Below are 15,247 nucleotides of genomic sequence, written 5' to 3'. Positions count from 1 at the left end.
TGTTGTATAACTATGTATGTTGCTACTTGAATAAACAAGGAAGAGTTGGTTAGGATGTCTCTAATGCTACCACACCCTTATTTTTTTTTACCCTTAACGAAAGGCGCCAAGGGGTTCGCAGTTTGACGTCCCATCCGAAGGACGGGGCACTCACTCAGTGCACTCCACAGAGCTCCAAGTAGAGATCGAGATACCACTGAAAAATATTCGACGCCGCTGGGATTCGAACGCCGGGCTCACTGGGCGAGAAGCCAGTACGATAGCCACCGCACCATCTCGGTCCTCCCATTAAAGTCGCACTTCTCTGGCATTGTTTGGGACGCCAGTTGTACCCTAAAGGTCCACAGTTTATTTTGCAAGGCCCGCCCAGAAAGATTACCTGTACCAAGTGAGTTATTTGCACTGCGAAGTATATACACAATTTTATGCGAAATACTTAGGTGACACAGCTGAAGAAGAGATATTGTGCGAATCAACACGCGAAAAATTATGACTCATTTTAAATGATTTTATATCCTCATATTTCAGCATTTGGTTAATAAATTTATTAGTTTGATAACTCTGGTACCGCATAAAAAAGAAACGGCGAGTAGTGACTCATGTCACAACATATTTGTTTATTTCCAATTGTGTGAATGTACTTAAAGGTACATTGCATTTATTCAATTATCATTGCATGGAATTTAATAAAAATATTCCAGTTCTCAGAAGTTACCACCATTGAAATATTTTTCTGAAGGGAAATTAGTAACCGACAGAGAATACGTAAATTTAATACTTATGGCGACCTTGACGCATCGACTTCTTCGGAGCACTAGAAAATCCCTTAACGCCGAGACATTGATCGGAATTGGTAATGATTTGCACACTGATAATGTTAGAAAAATGTTTACTTTCGTAATCAATACCATTACGAAACCGTTTTGGAAAATGGAGAGGGAATCATCAGAATTTGAAATCATAAAATAATTAGGAAAAAATGCTTAAAATATTACCTTCGTATCTGAGAGGAGGAGAGTTAAGTTTGAAAATGCATCGATGAATTTCGGTGCTTGCGTTGGAAAAATATGGTTTCGAGGTATATTACTCACTGAAATCCGCCATGCCACAATATATGTTATCCTGTCATGCCCTTGCGCTATTTTTCATGTGGAATCGTAGTCATTCCAGCGGAATGATTGGGATAAATAATTTCACTTGGGCCATGCCTCCCCTAAGGGATTCTCTAAGTACCTGTAGAATATTCGGAAATATTTTCTTCGATGGCTCCGATTCCAGCTTAATTGACAATTTAATTATTGTTAGGTTTTTCTATCGGGTTGAGGTATTTTTTTGACGAAATTTGACAATGATTACGGATCACTATAGGTTTCGAAACACAACGGCTTATTGATCGGCGATATTTTTTCCATTCTCTTCCACCGGACATCCATATCGCTTTAAATATATTTCTAAATTGAAAGTTTCCTATTTTAGCTCATTAATTCCTTATCTGTAAGCAGTAGAAATCGGATTTTTCAAATCCGATAAAATTGAATTACAATGTTTTTGGTTCCACAGGGCTTAATGCATAATGCATAGTATAATGCTTAATGCATAGTATATCCACAGGACCATTCCGAGTGTATATAATATAAGCACTGGGAGGCAATGGAATACTGGAAGCAGTCATAGACGGCAGAATATTGGGAAAGTGAAGTAGAGGGAGGAAATGAGAATGGGTGTTTTGGATAAAGTTGAGGAATGTAGATGAAAAGAATGACGTGCACCAGAAATTTAAAAATCTACTTTTTCCATTTTTTTTCCAAATTTCTGAAATGCGTGACGGAATAAAGAGACAGAGAAACCATGGGAAATGTACGAGATGGTTAGAAAGATATAGAAGAGGAAATAGAAGACTGTAAACACAAAATTAGGGAGGATAAGGTAGATAGAGATACAAGAAAAACTGAGCGGGGAAAGGTTGAGAAAGTGTGGTGTAAAACTTAATGCAAGGGTATGCAATGTTTACAATGAATGGGGTTTAATTGGTGAAATGCATAGGAGGGTGAAAGGATTGCCAGAAATTAGGAAGGAAAATCCGTCCAAAATCGGGCATACATACTATATTAATTAAACCTGGGAAAATTCAAGAGATAAGGAAGAAATATATAGAGAAACTGGTAAAGACATTATGCCAGCAAGCTTAGACTTAGAAAGAGAATATGGCAGTAATGAGATTAGCTAAGGTCCAGGCATACTTGATTGCAAGATAGAAAGGGCATTAAGGGAAATAAATTAAAGCCATGGGGGTTGCTATATTCACGCGGAACTACTTAAAAGTGGAAGGAAAGGCTGGGGGAATAGTTTGTATGGGTTAATCGGTAGCGTTTATGAGGCAATGCGTGGAGAAAAGAGGCTTTCATAAGGATAAATGGATTTTCGGCGGGAACGTTGAGTGACGATGTTAACTATTGACTCGTTCAACTTTGACATGGAGCGTGATTGGGCATGTAAGTATGGTGGCTGAAGCAAGTCAATCGGCAGCTTTTGAGATGCGGACGTAAAGAAGGATGAAAAATGCTAAATGGACGGAAATGAAAGCCAACGAGGAAGTGCTAAAGCATGAAGGGGGAGGAGAGAGGGTTGTTTGAGAGAAATCTAAATCTAAGGATGATTGCAGATCGGTTTAATTGGGGATTGATAGAGGTGAGAATATTACGCAAACGAGGAAGGGGTAGGAATAATATAGGTATGTTGGACAAAGCGAAGGGGGATTGAATGCGTGCGGAATCGAGAAATAGTGGAATGTATTGAGGTGTGTCAGGGTATATCCTATTAGGCGTTGCGTAGAAATGTAGCGAAATTCAGTCTGTGTCGATTCAAAATCTACCTTAAAAGGATAAATATCCATAATGTACCAATAATAATAAGATGAACATATTATTTTAAAGAAAAAATTGTAGTTGAATGCCTATTAATTAAAATCATGAAAATTAAAGTAAATCCATTGATTATATTATCCACCAATATGCTTCAACAAGTATTTCAACTGATGTTTTTACATTTGATCAATATTGCTTGAGTAATTTGTGTTTTGGAATACTTTTTACTTACTGAAAAGTTTTACTGCGTAGAAAGTAATCTTGTTAATAACAATTGCTGTTCATTGCACTAACAATGCATAATAAGACCTGGAAGTAGGTACCAGAGCAATAATTATAAAAATCTAAACTTTTATTTAATGTTCCTGTAGAAACTAATAGATGGGCGTTATTTTTTTGGCACATATTTCAAATTATCAAAACGATTCCATAAACTTCTATGGAAACGTTGTTTGGGGAAGAAGGTATGAAAATTGTTTTTAAATAATCGGTTTCGTTAGTCTCTTTTCCTCAATTCTCTCATCCAAGTGATCCGCATTTCTAGTTTGAAAACTTAAAACTTCGCAATGTATGAAAAGTTTACACTAGGTCATATATACTGTAAGGATGTTTATTATATTTTTTCCTATTAGAATGGGATTCATGTATTTCAAACAGTAATGGCATGTAAGTAGGAATTTTGTTGACCTTTTTAAATTTTTTAAATCTTTCTTTTTTATTTTTAACCTTCAGTATTATGTTCCAAATATTAGCACAGAAAATAAGACGTGAAATAAAACATCGTTTCTTCTCTTTTTTATGCTGGGTCATCGAATTTTTTTGCACTTGATCGTGTACCTAAGACGTGTGTAATCTAAGAAATTCACCGTTTTTGCCAAATTCACCTAACATGGCAGGTAATGCCGTTTATCGTTATCCTTTATCTTAAAACTCAACCCTTTATTATGAATTATTTCAGGATCGATTTTATTGATATATCTTTGTAAAGTTACGATATTTGATCTTAATTTTGTAAGAGTAATATGTAAGACACCGAAATCTTTATTACTCCGCGTTTTTGTGAAAGTTTGGATAAAACAGTTTGAAGTTTTGATTAGTACAGCTTTTCTGGTAAAAAATCTGTAAATGGTTCAAACTGGTTTCCTTTTATTGCTCTTAATTTTTTTGGACCCTACCTTGTACCTACATTGGAATCTTATAAGTTAAAAAGGCGACTCCTGAACTACTTTCGGAATTAAGATATTAGCATCTTTTTATGGAAGTAACTTGAAAAATTCTCGCGGAAGATTTAATATGTCACTTCCAAGTGGGAATCACAATTTCCTGCTCTTAATAACGAATCCGAATGTGCGCTTCGTGTGTTGCGTGTTTGTGTGTGGGTGTGTGTCGAGGGAAATTACGGTTTACCATGATCCGATAAGGATCGGCCAGGATCTTTCTGTCGGTGCGATCATTCAACTTACAATTTTTATTTAATACCGCTGAGGCGTGACATAGCGGCGAGATAAAGGTATGTTAGCGTTTAAGCACTTCTAAGCATTAAAATATTCATGATTTCAAGTCAAAGATAAATATTTAATACTTAATTGGTCGCCTTCTGATGTGGGTATATCTAGGGCACTAACATCTGAAGCTTGGTTGATAAATCGAATTTCCTTATAGCCTTACATCATAGTTTCGCGAGTTTTGGTTGAGGCAGCTAGCAGAGCAAATGTGGTGCTCTTTTTGAGTCTCCTTCGCACCTCACTTTACCTTATAGCATCCTCCTAAATCTTTCCTTGCCCACCCAACATGCAACCTTGACACGCTTGCAAATATGCAATCATTTATCAAATTCTTTCTGTAGCGGCTCAAATGGCAGTGTGTGGCAAAGAGGGGCTCGAGTCAAGGAGACGGAAGATTCAACATTTTGAAATAAATAATGGATGGTCGCTGCATTAACGCATTAAATTTGATTCCCTTCGATCATTCTTCTCCTTTGTTAAAAGATTATAGCATCGTGAGTTTGGACAACGACTACTCTCATACAATCGTCGCAAGGGACGTCAACGTAGATGATTGTTTAATGCGTGCAATTCCCTGGCGAGCCAAGGGGTGGCAAATGCGATGCCAACAAAAATGCATCGTTATAAAAGACTCCCCGAAAAAAAAATTCCCCCATCTCGGAAATGTCCGGCAAAAATTGCCCACCCCCGGCAGGCTGAGGCTCTTACATGTACCCGGACCACCGTGCTTTAATAGGAAATTTCTCCTGATTCGGTCATCGTGCAACCAAGAGGAAAATTGACGATATTGCGTCTTTATCAGCTTACAATGAAGCCATAGAATCCCCCGACCCGCCCCACTCCATAATCCATACCGAATTATGACACATTAATACGTCGCGTGAAAGCAAGATGGTCCTTTCCCTCCCAAAGCCCCCTTTCAAGGCACCTTTTCTATCCGAGGGATTTCGCGCGGGTGGCGATATTTTCGGCAGTAAAAAAAAGAGAGGACAAGAGAGAATCACTAGCAGCGCATGAAGGACCCACACGAAGGCGCGCACCGAACTGTACCCGCAAGCGAGGGCCCAGGAATAAACCCCTATCCCCCGGGATGGACCTATCCTCAGGGACGGTGGGCTCTCCTTTCTTTTGATGGATGGAGCCTTCTCGCTTTTTTCTTCCTTTCCGGAATTTTTAAGGACGGGGCAAGTGCTGTCGCCAATGGGGAAGGTGAGAGAAATGGGCGTCGGGCTGGAGGGCGGTGTGGTGGCTGACGATTCAATCCCCCTTCGGGCCCATCTCGCCTATCACGGCCCCCGTGAAAGAAGGAACCGTTAAAAGACGAAAGGGCCCGCAAGTTATTCCAAGCTTTTTTGGAATGCTTTTTTTCCCTGAGAGTTCCCAAAAGAGTGGAAGGGTGTTGTCTGGGGGATGGGTTGTCCGGGAGGGGGCTGGCCGGTGGTGGAGTCTGGAGACCCTTCCTTCGCGTGGAATGAGGTGTGGAGAAAGAGGCAAGGGGGGGGGGGAGAGGGGTGGGAGTGGACGGCTGGCCGTCCATAAAAACGAAGAGGGCGTTTAATTTCGCGGCCGATTCTCACCTCTCACCTTCCCCAATCGAGACGACTTTATGCGCTGATAAATTCAAGCGGCCTCTGCCGTATGCATTTAACAAAGATGTCCGAACTTTTTCTCAAGGCGCCTTTCCAGTCTTGTATATATATGTATATATATATAATTATTATTATTAATATACATATATATATATTATATGACTTGGACAGCAACAAACAATAAAAGAACACATAAAAAGAACACCCACACGTTATTTATTAATAATTTCGTCGGAAAATGTAGCTCCGTCTTCATCGGAAGGAACAGAAGTACTCATATATATATATATATATATATATATATATATATATATATATATATAATTACTTAGTACAGAGTGAACACTATACATCTATCTTCTATATATCTCTATATATCTATAGTTCATCTAGAGGCACTCTAGAGAGCAATGTAACACGGCTTAACAAAACACAAAACTGTGTATAGAAAACATATAAAAGGACACTCATTCACATTTTAGGCAAATACACACATAAATATTTTTTTATATAAACGTAGTAGGGACGTAAGGAGAAGAATTGCGCTAGGCAAAGAGGTTTTCACAAGGCGGAGGGAGTTAATGACGGGGACGTTGAGTAAGGATGTTAAGAAAAGACTCGTAAAAACTTTGATATGAAGCGTAGCTATGTACGGAGCGGAAACGTGGTCATTGAAGCAGGAGGATAGACGTAGACTGGAGGCTTTTGAAATGTGGGTGTGGAGAAGAATGGAGAAGGTGAAATGGACAGAGAAGAAAACAAATGAGGAAGTACTTTGTATGGTGGGCGAAGAGAGGGGTTTGTAGGGAGCAATCCTATGGAGGCAGGAAAAGTGGATGAAGGGTGTATTGACCAACAGTGGGATGTTGAAGACTGTGATAGAGGGGAGAATGTTAGGCAAACGAGGAAAGGGAAGGAACAGGATAGGGATGTTGGACGGGATGAAGGGAGGAAGAAAGTACTCAGAACTGAAGAGGGACCTGATGTAAAGGAGGATGTTGTGTTTTGCTAGGGGTCACAAATTATTTAATTAGTAATTATGTCCATCCAAAAACCTACCTTAACCGGCAGATTACCTAATAATAATAATTATATATATATATATATATATATATATATATATATATATATATATATGTGCGTGTGTGTGTGTGCATGTATATATAAAGGGAGTAGATGTAGCGAGTCACTTTTATGGCATCACGCTTGACTCTCCTCTTTTTGAATCCAAAGTGATCATCCCCTTGGTAATCATATATCTCCATGCTCTTAACGATGATCCTGAATGCCACTTTAACTGTGTGTGGAATCAAACAATGTTCTATAGCCTATTTATTCAATCATACGAAACCTCTCACTTTCTCTGGGTTGAGAACTGACACTTATCTGATAATATCTCCCGGCCAGATTCCTTCCTCAAAAATGCTCCTAATTAACTCTTAAAATTCTTGCTCTCACGTTTTCGTAAACCTTTCGCCAGAACGTTATCAGCTCCCGCGGCTTTAATTGATTTTAATTCCCTCAATGTCAATTCTCCCTCGCAATCTAGTACGTTTGGAACTAAGCTACCTTTGTAGATGTAATAATCTCGTTTTATGCTGAAAATTGCCGGCCGAATGTCTGGATCATATAATTTCGCTTTATATATTCTTTCATTTTCTCTTGAATCTGTCCTGGGCCAATCAATCAGTGTCTTATCTTTGAATGTTTGCATTAATTTTCCTTTCCGACTTGCTGATAGATCTTTTCATCTTTCTATGCAGTGCTCACACTTCAACCTTCGTTTGTAAACTTATCCATTGCGTCTGCCTCCACGCTTCATCTGGATATTAATAGCCCGCTTCAGTTTGTTATTTATCTATGCATTTCCTAACTAAATCCGAGTTGCCACTCTTCCATTTCCTTCTCTAATTCTCTAACCAGCTCGTCCTTAATCCGTAGTTTATTTCTTTTCCGACTTGCTTTTCCTATATTTTCATTTGCGTCTCTCAATGTCCCTTTTTTGACGTTCCCATTTTTCTTCTAAAGTACCTAGCTCCCGTTCTATGCTCGTCTTCCCGTTTTATCCGTTTTAATCTGGCGTTACAATTCATCAGGACTAAACTGCGGTCTTACCCCTACCCACTCCTTGGTATCTATGTGAATTGATCACGCTGTTCTAAAATCTATGCCTTACCGTAATGCAGCCTGACTGAAATCTCTCCGAATCACCGGATATTTTCCATGTTTCCTTACGCCGACTGTGCAAACCAAGTGTTCGTAATGGTAAAGCCCCCTCATGTGCAGAACTCTATTGGTATCTCCCGCCGTCATTCCGTGATCCTAAAACGTAGTCCAACAACTCACTGCTATGTCTTCCTTCGCCTACCGTCATGTTTCAATCATTTATCACTACCACTTATACCCTCCCGACTTCTTCGTGTGTGTGTATATATATATATATATATATATATATATATATATATATATATATATATATATATATGTATTCGCCTATGTAAAAGGAAGTGCAATGTTTGCGGAATGCATTACCCCCTTATCCATCCGAATGAATAATCACCGGTACTCCTGCAATTCTGCCTCACTCTCTTCTCTTCCTATCCCTTCACACGCCAATTCCCACAACCTTTCATTCGACCAGTGATTTGCCCTCAGCATCCTAGAATCCCTACCTGATTCAGCCACCAATATAGAGGTGAGAACTCGTGAATCCGCCTACATATTAGCTTTTCGTTCTTTCAGAATTCCCACCCTTAACCGCCATATTTAATTTCCCTCCCAGCATTCCCTCCACACCTCCCCTCTTTCCCCTCACCAAAGCAACAGCATATTTTCAGTCTCTCTTGAAGAAGGCCTCTGAGAGGGCCGAAAGCTCGAACAATTTACCGTGTGAGTGTCCTTTTAAATGTTGCTATTCTATTCTATTTGTGTTATATTGTGTCAGCCCATTACATATATATATGTATATATATAAATATATATATACCTGTATATATACTCATTTATATAGAAAAAGATATAAGGAAAAGGGATAGGAACACACATAAAGAACGAACACAGGAGAGGTGGGGAAGGCGGAATCCAGCAGATCACGAATGCAAAAATATTTCCTAGACCGGGATTTCAACTCCGGATCTTTCCACTTGCAGGGCGGAGGCTCTTAACCACTTGAGCTATCCAGGAAACGTTATTTAGACTGAGATCTGCGGTGCTTAATGCAACCAAGTGCCCCGATTCTTTGGCCAAGAGATGGCGTTAGGGAGCTGTTTCACCCACCAAAGGAGAAATAGACAGGACACACAGAGGAAAGGATTATAGTAAAGGAATCATACTAAATCATAAAGGATAAGAACAGTGCGTTTCGTGGCACGCGTAGCCAGAAGAAGAGTAGTAGTAGTAGTAGTTTTGAGGGGAGGCGACCGACAGCTAAGGTCATTTGCGCCATAGGGGATGGATCAGAAGAAGAGACGAGCCGCATTGGCCTAATACACATTCAAACACGAAATCCCGCCAAACCTTTCCTTATCCTCCAGGGTGAAATAACAATGAAAAATGAATCTATGGTATTGATCAAACCAAAAATTTCATACCTTGTTTTTGAGAGATTTCAGATCAAATATACGCGCGCTAGAATCATCGACGCCCATGTATATAATATCTTGGGACATTAATTAATAGTCTTGCATCTAATGGCCTTTCCAATACATGAAACGATGTGAAAATACGCAATGATTTCTTCGTAAGCACCTAAGCCCGTGTAGACAAACCTCAAACATGCATTCAGGAGCTGGCTGTTGATGAAGGTAAAACAAGACTTTATACAGAGGAGCTTAAAAAAATTGACGCTTTGCGAGGTCCCAGGTAACCTCTCCCGGTGTTCCTAGTACAAAATGGAAAGCGGTTTCTTTGATTTTTATTGAATGTGTTTACTGGTCGACACCGCTTGGTGTAGGGGAGGACTTCCGGATCTTCAGAGTATCGCCGCGCGGAATATTTAGTCGCGCAGTGGTGTGACTTAGCGCCACTAGCTGGAACTCGTTCTTGATACAAAAAAATGAGACGTCGATGCTCCATAGAAAACACATTGGTTGCCACGCATTTCGAGAGATTGTGATATCTTCTTTCCAGAAGACTATGCACTCGTAGCAGTAACAAATTAGCAAATACATATAGTGTTTCTTGTTATTGGTTTCCGGCGCAACTTAACGGAACTTGCTACTATTCATTTTGAATGAAACTTCCCATATTTCCACCGTAATTTTTATAAATTTTGTTTGTCTCCACCTTGAAGATGAAAATGACGTTAATGGTCGAAACCATGGTCCTGTAAGAATATAAACAAATTATTGCGGAAAGATACAAAGTAAGAAAATTTTACTAAAATGAATAGGAGTTTTTTGTTACTTGGTAACCGTTTTCCTTAAATGAAGAACACAATGAATGTTTCCACTGTTCTTTATCTATCCACTGTTCAAGAACAGTGGAAAAATGCATTGTGTTCTTCATTTAATGAAAATGAACTTCCACAAAGTTGAGCCAGAAACAATCAAATACTTAACCGTTTTCTTCTTTACCCATCACGATACTAAATTCCTTATAGTTGTGACTACGTTATGTCCATTATCATTCGCTAAAATCCACTGCAATTAGAAATAAAAATCGCCTGATATTTTGCCACAGCCTTGGGCGTGTCAAGCGGTTGATTTATACCAGTGCTGAACGTAATTGGTGGCGCACGTGCCATAGGTAAGCTCCTCTTAAAAACGGCAGAAGCTAATGAATGCACGGGCGACGTAATGGGGAGACGGGAACGTTAAACTTTCCATTGTGTGACGTAATGGGAAGGCATGAAATGGGTAAATGCGAGTGCTTCCCCCCGAGACACCCCCGAACGATGGGTTCCGGCGAGAAGGTCGGGGGATTGATGGGCGAGAAAGGAGCCAGGGGAGAGAATGGCTTCACTGAAAACGGAGTTAGGAGCGAGAAGTCGACCGTGTCCGATGGTCGTCCAAGAGGTTTTATGTCGCATTCTTCGGCGGCCCCTCGGAGATAAAATTCGGGCATTAAGTCCCCGTCGGATTAATCACTAGGAGTGCTAAAGTGCGAGAGAGTGTCGAGGTCAGGGCGCGAAGTGTGAAGCTATGGGCCCACGATGAAACGAGTAACTGTACATGCATGCGTAATCATCCTCCAGAGTGAATGGTATTCCGAAATCCCTAAATTGAGGGTTCCGCCTGGAACTATTGAGAACTTATGTAAGTTTGAAAAGTATGCTGGCTGCATTCTCGATTCTCCATCAGAGCACGCGGAAAAGTAAAGTGGAAAGAAATTACTTTTTGACGGTTCCTATATTACTTTAATTATGAAAATAAATTTAATTCTTTTAAATTAACAGGAAAAAACAACTCGTATTTATCCATGCGCAATCTAATTGCCCTTTTTAATGAAAGTTAATTCAAATTGAATTTTTTCATTGATGATGTGATAGACATTAATTTTAAGTTTAACCAATTTGTTTTACTGACCAAAAATTTTGTTTTAGTTTTCTGAGCGGCAGGGATGAACAGGTGTACAAGACATTTCCCGGAGTAAGGATTAAGTTGAAGTGAGGGACGGACGTAAAGTATCGCCAAAATAGGTGAATTGTGACGATTGAGAATAAATTATCCTTGTTAATTAGGCATTTATTTTAATAAAACTTAAGTACGCATTCCTCCAGAGGTAACTCTATATCACTTTCTAAGCTTGTTAAATTTACAAATAGTTCAATTAATTAAGAAATGACGTATTGGTGATCAAATTTTCTATTCCGCTTGCGCTTGATCGGTCAAGTTTTGCTGTTGCTGCCATAATCTATCTCCCCATCACGGACAAACAAAGATAAAAAAAATTAATATCATTATCTATTCCTCACACCAATAATCGTAAGGCTCTTCGGATACAGCGATTTTTACTAATGTGAATTTCTACTAATGTCAAATTTTGTTCTCCTGCCGCGATATTCAAATAGTTAAACAATTTGAGAAATATTTAGCTAAAAAATTAAGTAAACTTTATCTTCTCTTCTAATTTAGCACCAATACATAGATATTGTAAAATAGACGAATTTTTTAAGTACATTGATTCCAAAGGAAAGGAATAATGCCCCTTTGATCTTCAGTTGTTCAAATATTTTTTCCAAGAATACATGTAGAATTAAGTCGCGTGATGCTTTATTTCTCATCTTGCGTCCAATTACGTGCGTCATTTTAACGTTCATGCTGAGCAACTGGCGGAATTCAGATGAATGCATTTTTTTAAATTCTCCGTGGGATGTCACTAGCTATTTTCTGGTGTGCATAATCGAGGCGACGTATAAATTACATCGAAACTTGTCTAGATCTAATTAATAGGAAACACTCGAATATACCGTTATGGCAACCCTAGGTTTCGCCGCTGGCCCTCCGTCCAGAGTCCTCCTTCCCTCCCTCGCCTTTCGAGGAGAAAAGACGTTTTCCATCAACCCCTTGAGCAATAAAAAAAGAAGTTCCCATTTTACGAAATTAATATAGCAGGGGCCGTCGGGGTGGTCTCCTGCTTCTCTCTCTATCTCTTTGTGAAGGATGTGCTTCCTTTCTTCGCCGCCAGGGGGGATGCAAATCTGCGAGTGTGGTCCCGCCCCCGCCGGCGTCGGAGTGGCCCTCCCCGCGGCGGGACCGGACCGCAGGTGGGGCAGAGGGAGGCGAGGGAACGGGGGATACTCTGCCCCTGCCCCAATATTGCCCCCTGTAGTGCCCTCCATCCACCCCTTCTGGCGACGGGGGGCCAAGTGGAGTCGTACTCAATGATACTTTTTTCAAAACCGCGATTTTTTTCGACCGAGTCGACCCAAAGAACCGTTCGCACTGACAGATTGACTCAGGCTATTATAATTCTCTGGAGCGGGAGAAATGAGCAAGCAGTCTTCCGAGGATTTATGTCCGAGGTTGGTGCTATTCCCTTATCATCACGGCACGTTGGATATTTCTAATGAAATATAAGCTGGAATACCTTTTTGGTGTATGCTATGTACACCAAAATTCTATATAAGCGGCAAACGGATCAATATGCTTCGGGAATTCGGAAAATTTTACACAAATGTGTTTGCCACTGGTTTAGGGAAAGGTATGGTCATAAATCATTGGAGCGTTGAATCACTATTTCACTTGAGTAAATGTGCATACCTACACACTATTTCACTATTTTTCCACGTTACTAATTTTTATAAATCATAATATATTATTTTATTCGAAATTTTATTATGAAATAAATGCGTCGACAGTCATTTAAGATTCAGGGGGGAAACATTTGACTTGACTTCAACAATTTCTGTAACGTAAAGCTGAACGTTCTTAACCGAAGGGGTAAGACTCTAATATGTTAATATGGATTCATATTGCCAGGTAGTCCAAAAATTTGGGAAATATTTTCAAGAATAACTTTATTTAGGAAATAAATGGAATGTCAACACTGTGTAATGCGCTTTATCTCTGCATTATGGATGTTCAGATGGCGAGACGTCGCAGCGTTGTTGTGTTCTAGGTACGTTAGGAAGTGTCAATGAGTCGCGGCTTTCCCTCCACCTGGCACTGGCGGATGAAGGCCAGCAGGGCCTTGGTTTGGACAATGTTGTGGGGAGAACACATTCACGAGGAAAGAAGACGTTTTCCTTCCTGGATCTCATCTCGGCGCTCTGGCGTGCTTCCATATCAGATCCGAGCAGCGCGCGCGTTCCTGAGACCTGATTTTATTCATCCCTACCCAAAAATTAATTCCTCCGTATCTAACTCCTGTTCATCCCCTACATTTCCCTTCGATTCTTCATGTTTACTTCTCTATGAAAATCAAGCACTTTGAATCGCATTTTTCATACTGAATACAGGATACTACATCAACGTCTTAATTACCAGCTTCTGACTTACGTATGGTAGGTGATGATCACATATTAGCATACAGTTTTCAAAGTACGCGTTTACGATAATTCCTCTCCGTCTTGACATTCTGTCAGATGCTATAAATATTGAATCTCGGTAGTACCGTATGAAGCCAGGCTCATTCTATCAAAATGAAATAAAGGTCACCCTATAGTGGTCCAATGTAACCTATGATCTATGTTTCGATGGCTCTACAGGGAAGAGGAAACTAAATTGGTTTTTCAGATCAATTACATATAAGGCATGAGAAGGCTTAATAAGTGCATGGAATATGAAACATTATTTAGAATGACAGATTAAGAAAAAGAAGGTACCAGAAATACTCGGTATTCTACATTGGGAAGGTGAAATGGACAGAGAAGAAAACAAACGAGGAAGTACTTGGTATGGTGGGCGAAGAGAGGGGTTTGTTGGGAGAAAAAGTTGGGAGAAAAGGGGGTATTGGCTGGCAGGTGGATGTTGAAGACTGTAATCGAGGGGAGAATGTTAGGCAAACGAGGAAAGGGAAGGAACAGGATAGGGATGTTGGACGGGATGAAGGGAGGAAGAAAGTAGTCAGAGCTGAAGAGGGACCTGATGTGGAGTAGGATGTTGTGTTTTGCTAGGGGTCACAAATTGTTTAATTAGTAATTATGTCCATCCAAAAACCTACCCTAACCGGTATATTACCTAATTATAATAATTCTACATTGGCGTGATGTGAAATTGTGGGTGTAGGGAAGGAAGTGTTCGTCTTGAAAGAAGTGTTTACCGACAAGATTCAAAGAATGGGATAATGGGAGCGCGATGAGAATCTAGTCAAGACTGCTATGGAGTAGAATCCTAATGGGCAGTGTTCGGCAACTGATTGTGAGTGGAGCGTTCCAGATTCCAATCCTGGTGATTCCTCCGGGAATCACTCGGCCCGTCATCGGATCGAATCACTGGGCTGACATCTGGACTTGGGATCCCATCGGACCACTAGCCACCGAAACGCTCTTCGCTCCCATCCGATTCGAGATCCTGAAGCATTCGAACGACGACTCGCGAGACCCAAAGCCGGCCCCCTGACCGCAAAGCGGAGGCACCCCGTGACGCGGCCCAATTGATAAGGCCTGGCCCACCACAATGGGGCGATACAAATATTATTATGTCAGTCTTATGAGGGAGGGGAGGCCCGATTACTGGGGAGTGGGCGGGGACGACCCGCCGGCATGGGGGGGGGGGAGGGGCAGCCTTCCGCTGAAAGCGCCCCCGCGGCGGGGGTGCCCGTAATTGTGACGGAGGGCGCGGTGGGAGGGTGAGTGGGTGGGGACGGGCGGAATTAGTGGCAAGGCTGGCCCCTTTCATTCTCGGCG

Source organism: Hetaerina americana, unplaced genomic scaffold (assembly GCF_022747635.1).
Source record: "Hetaerina americana unplaced genomic scaffold, ioHetAmer1.1.p SCAF_11, whole genome shotgun sequence".
NCBI classification, from domain to species: Eukaryota; Metazoa; Arthropoda; class Insecta; order Odonata; family Calopterygidae; genus Hetaerina; species Hetaerina americana.
This window is presented reverse-complemented; position numbering follows the sequence as displayed.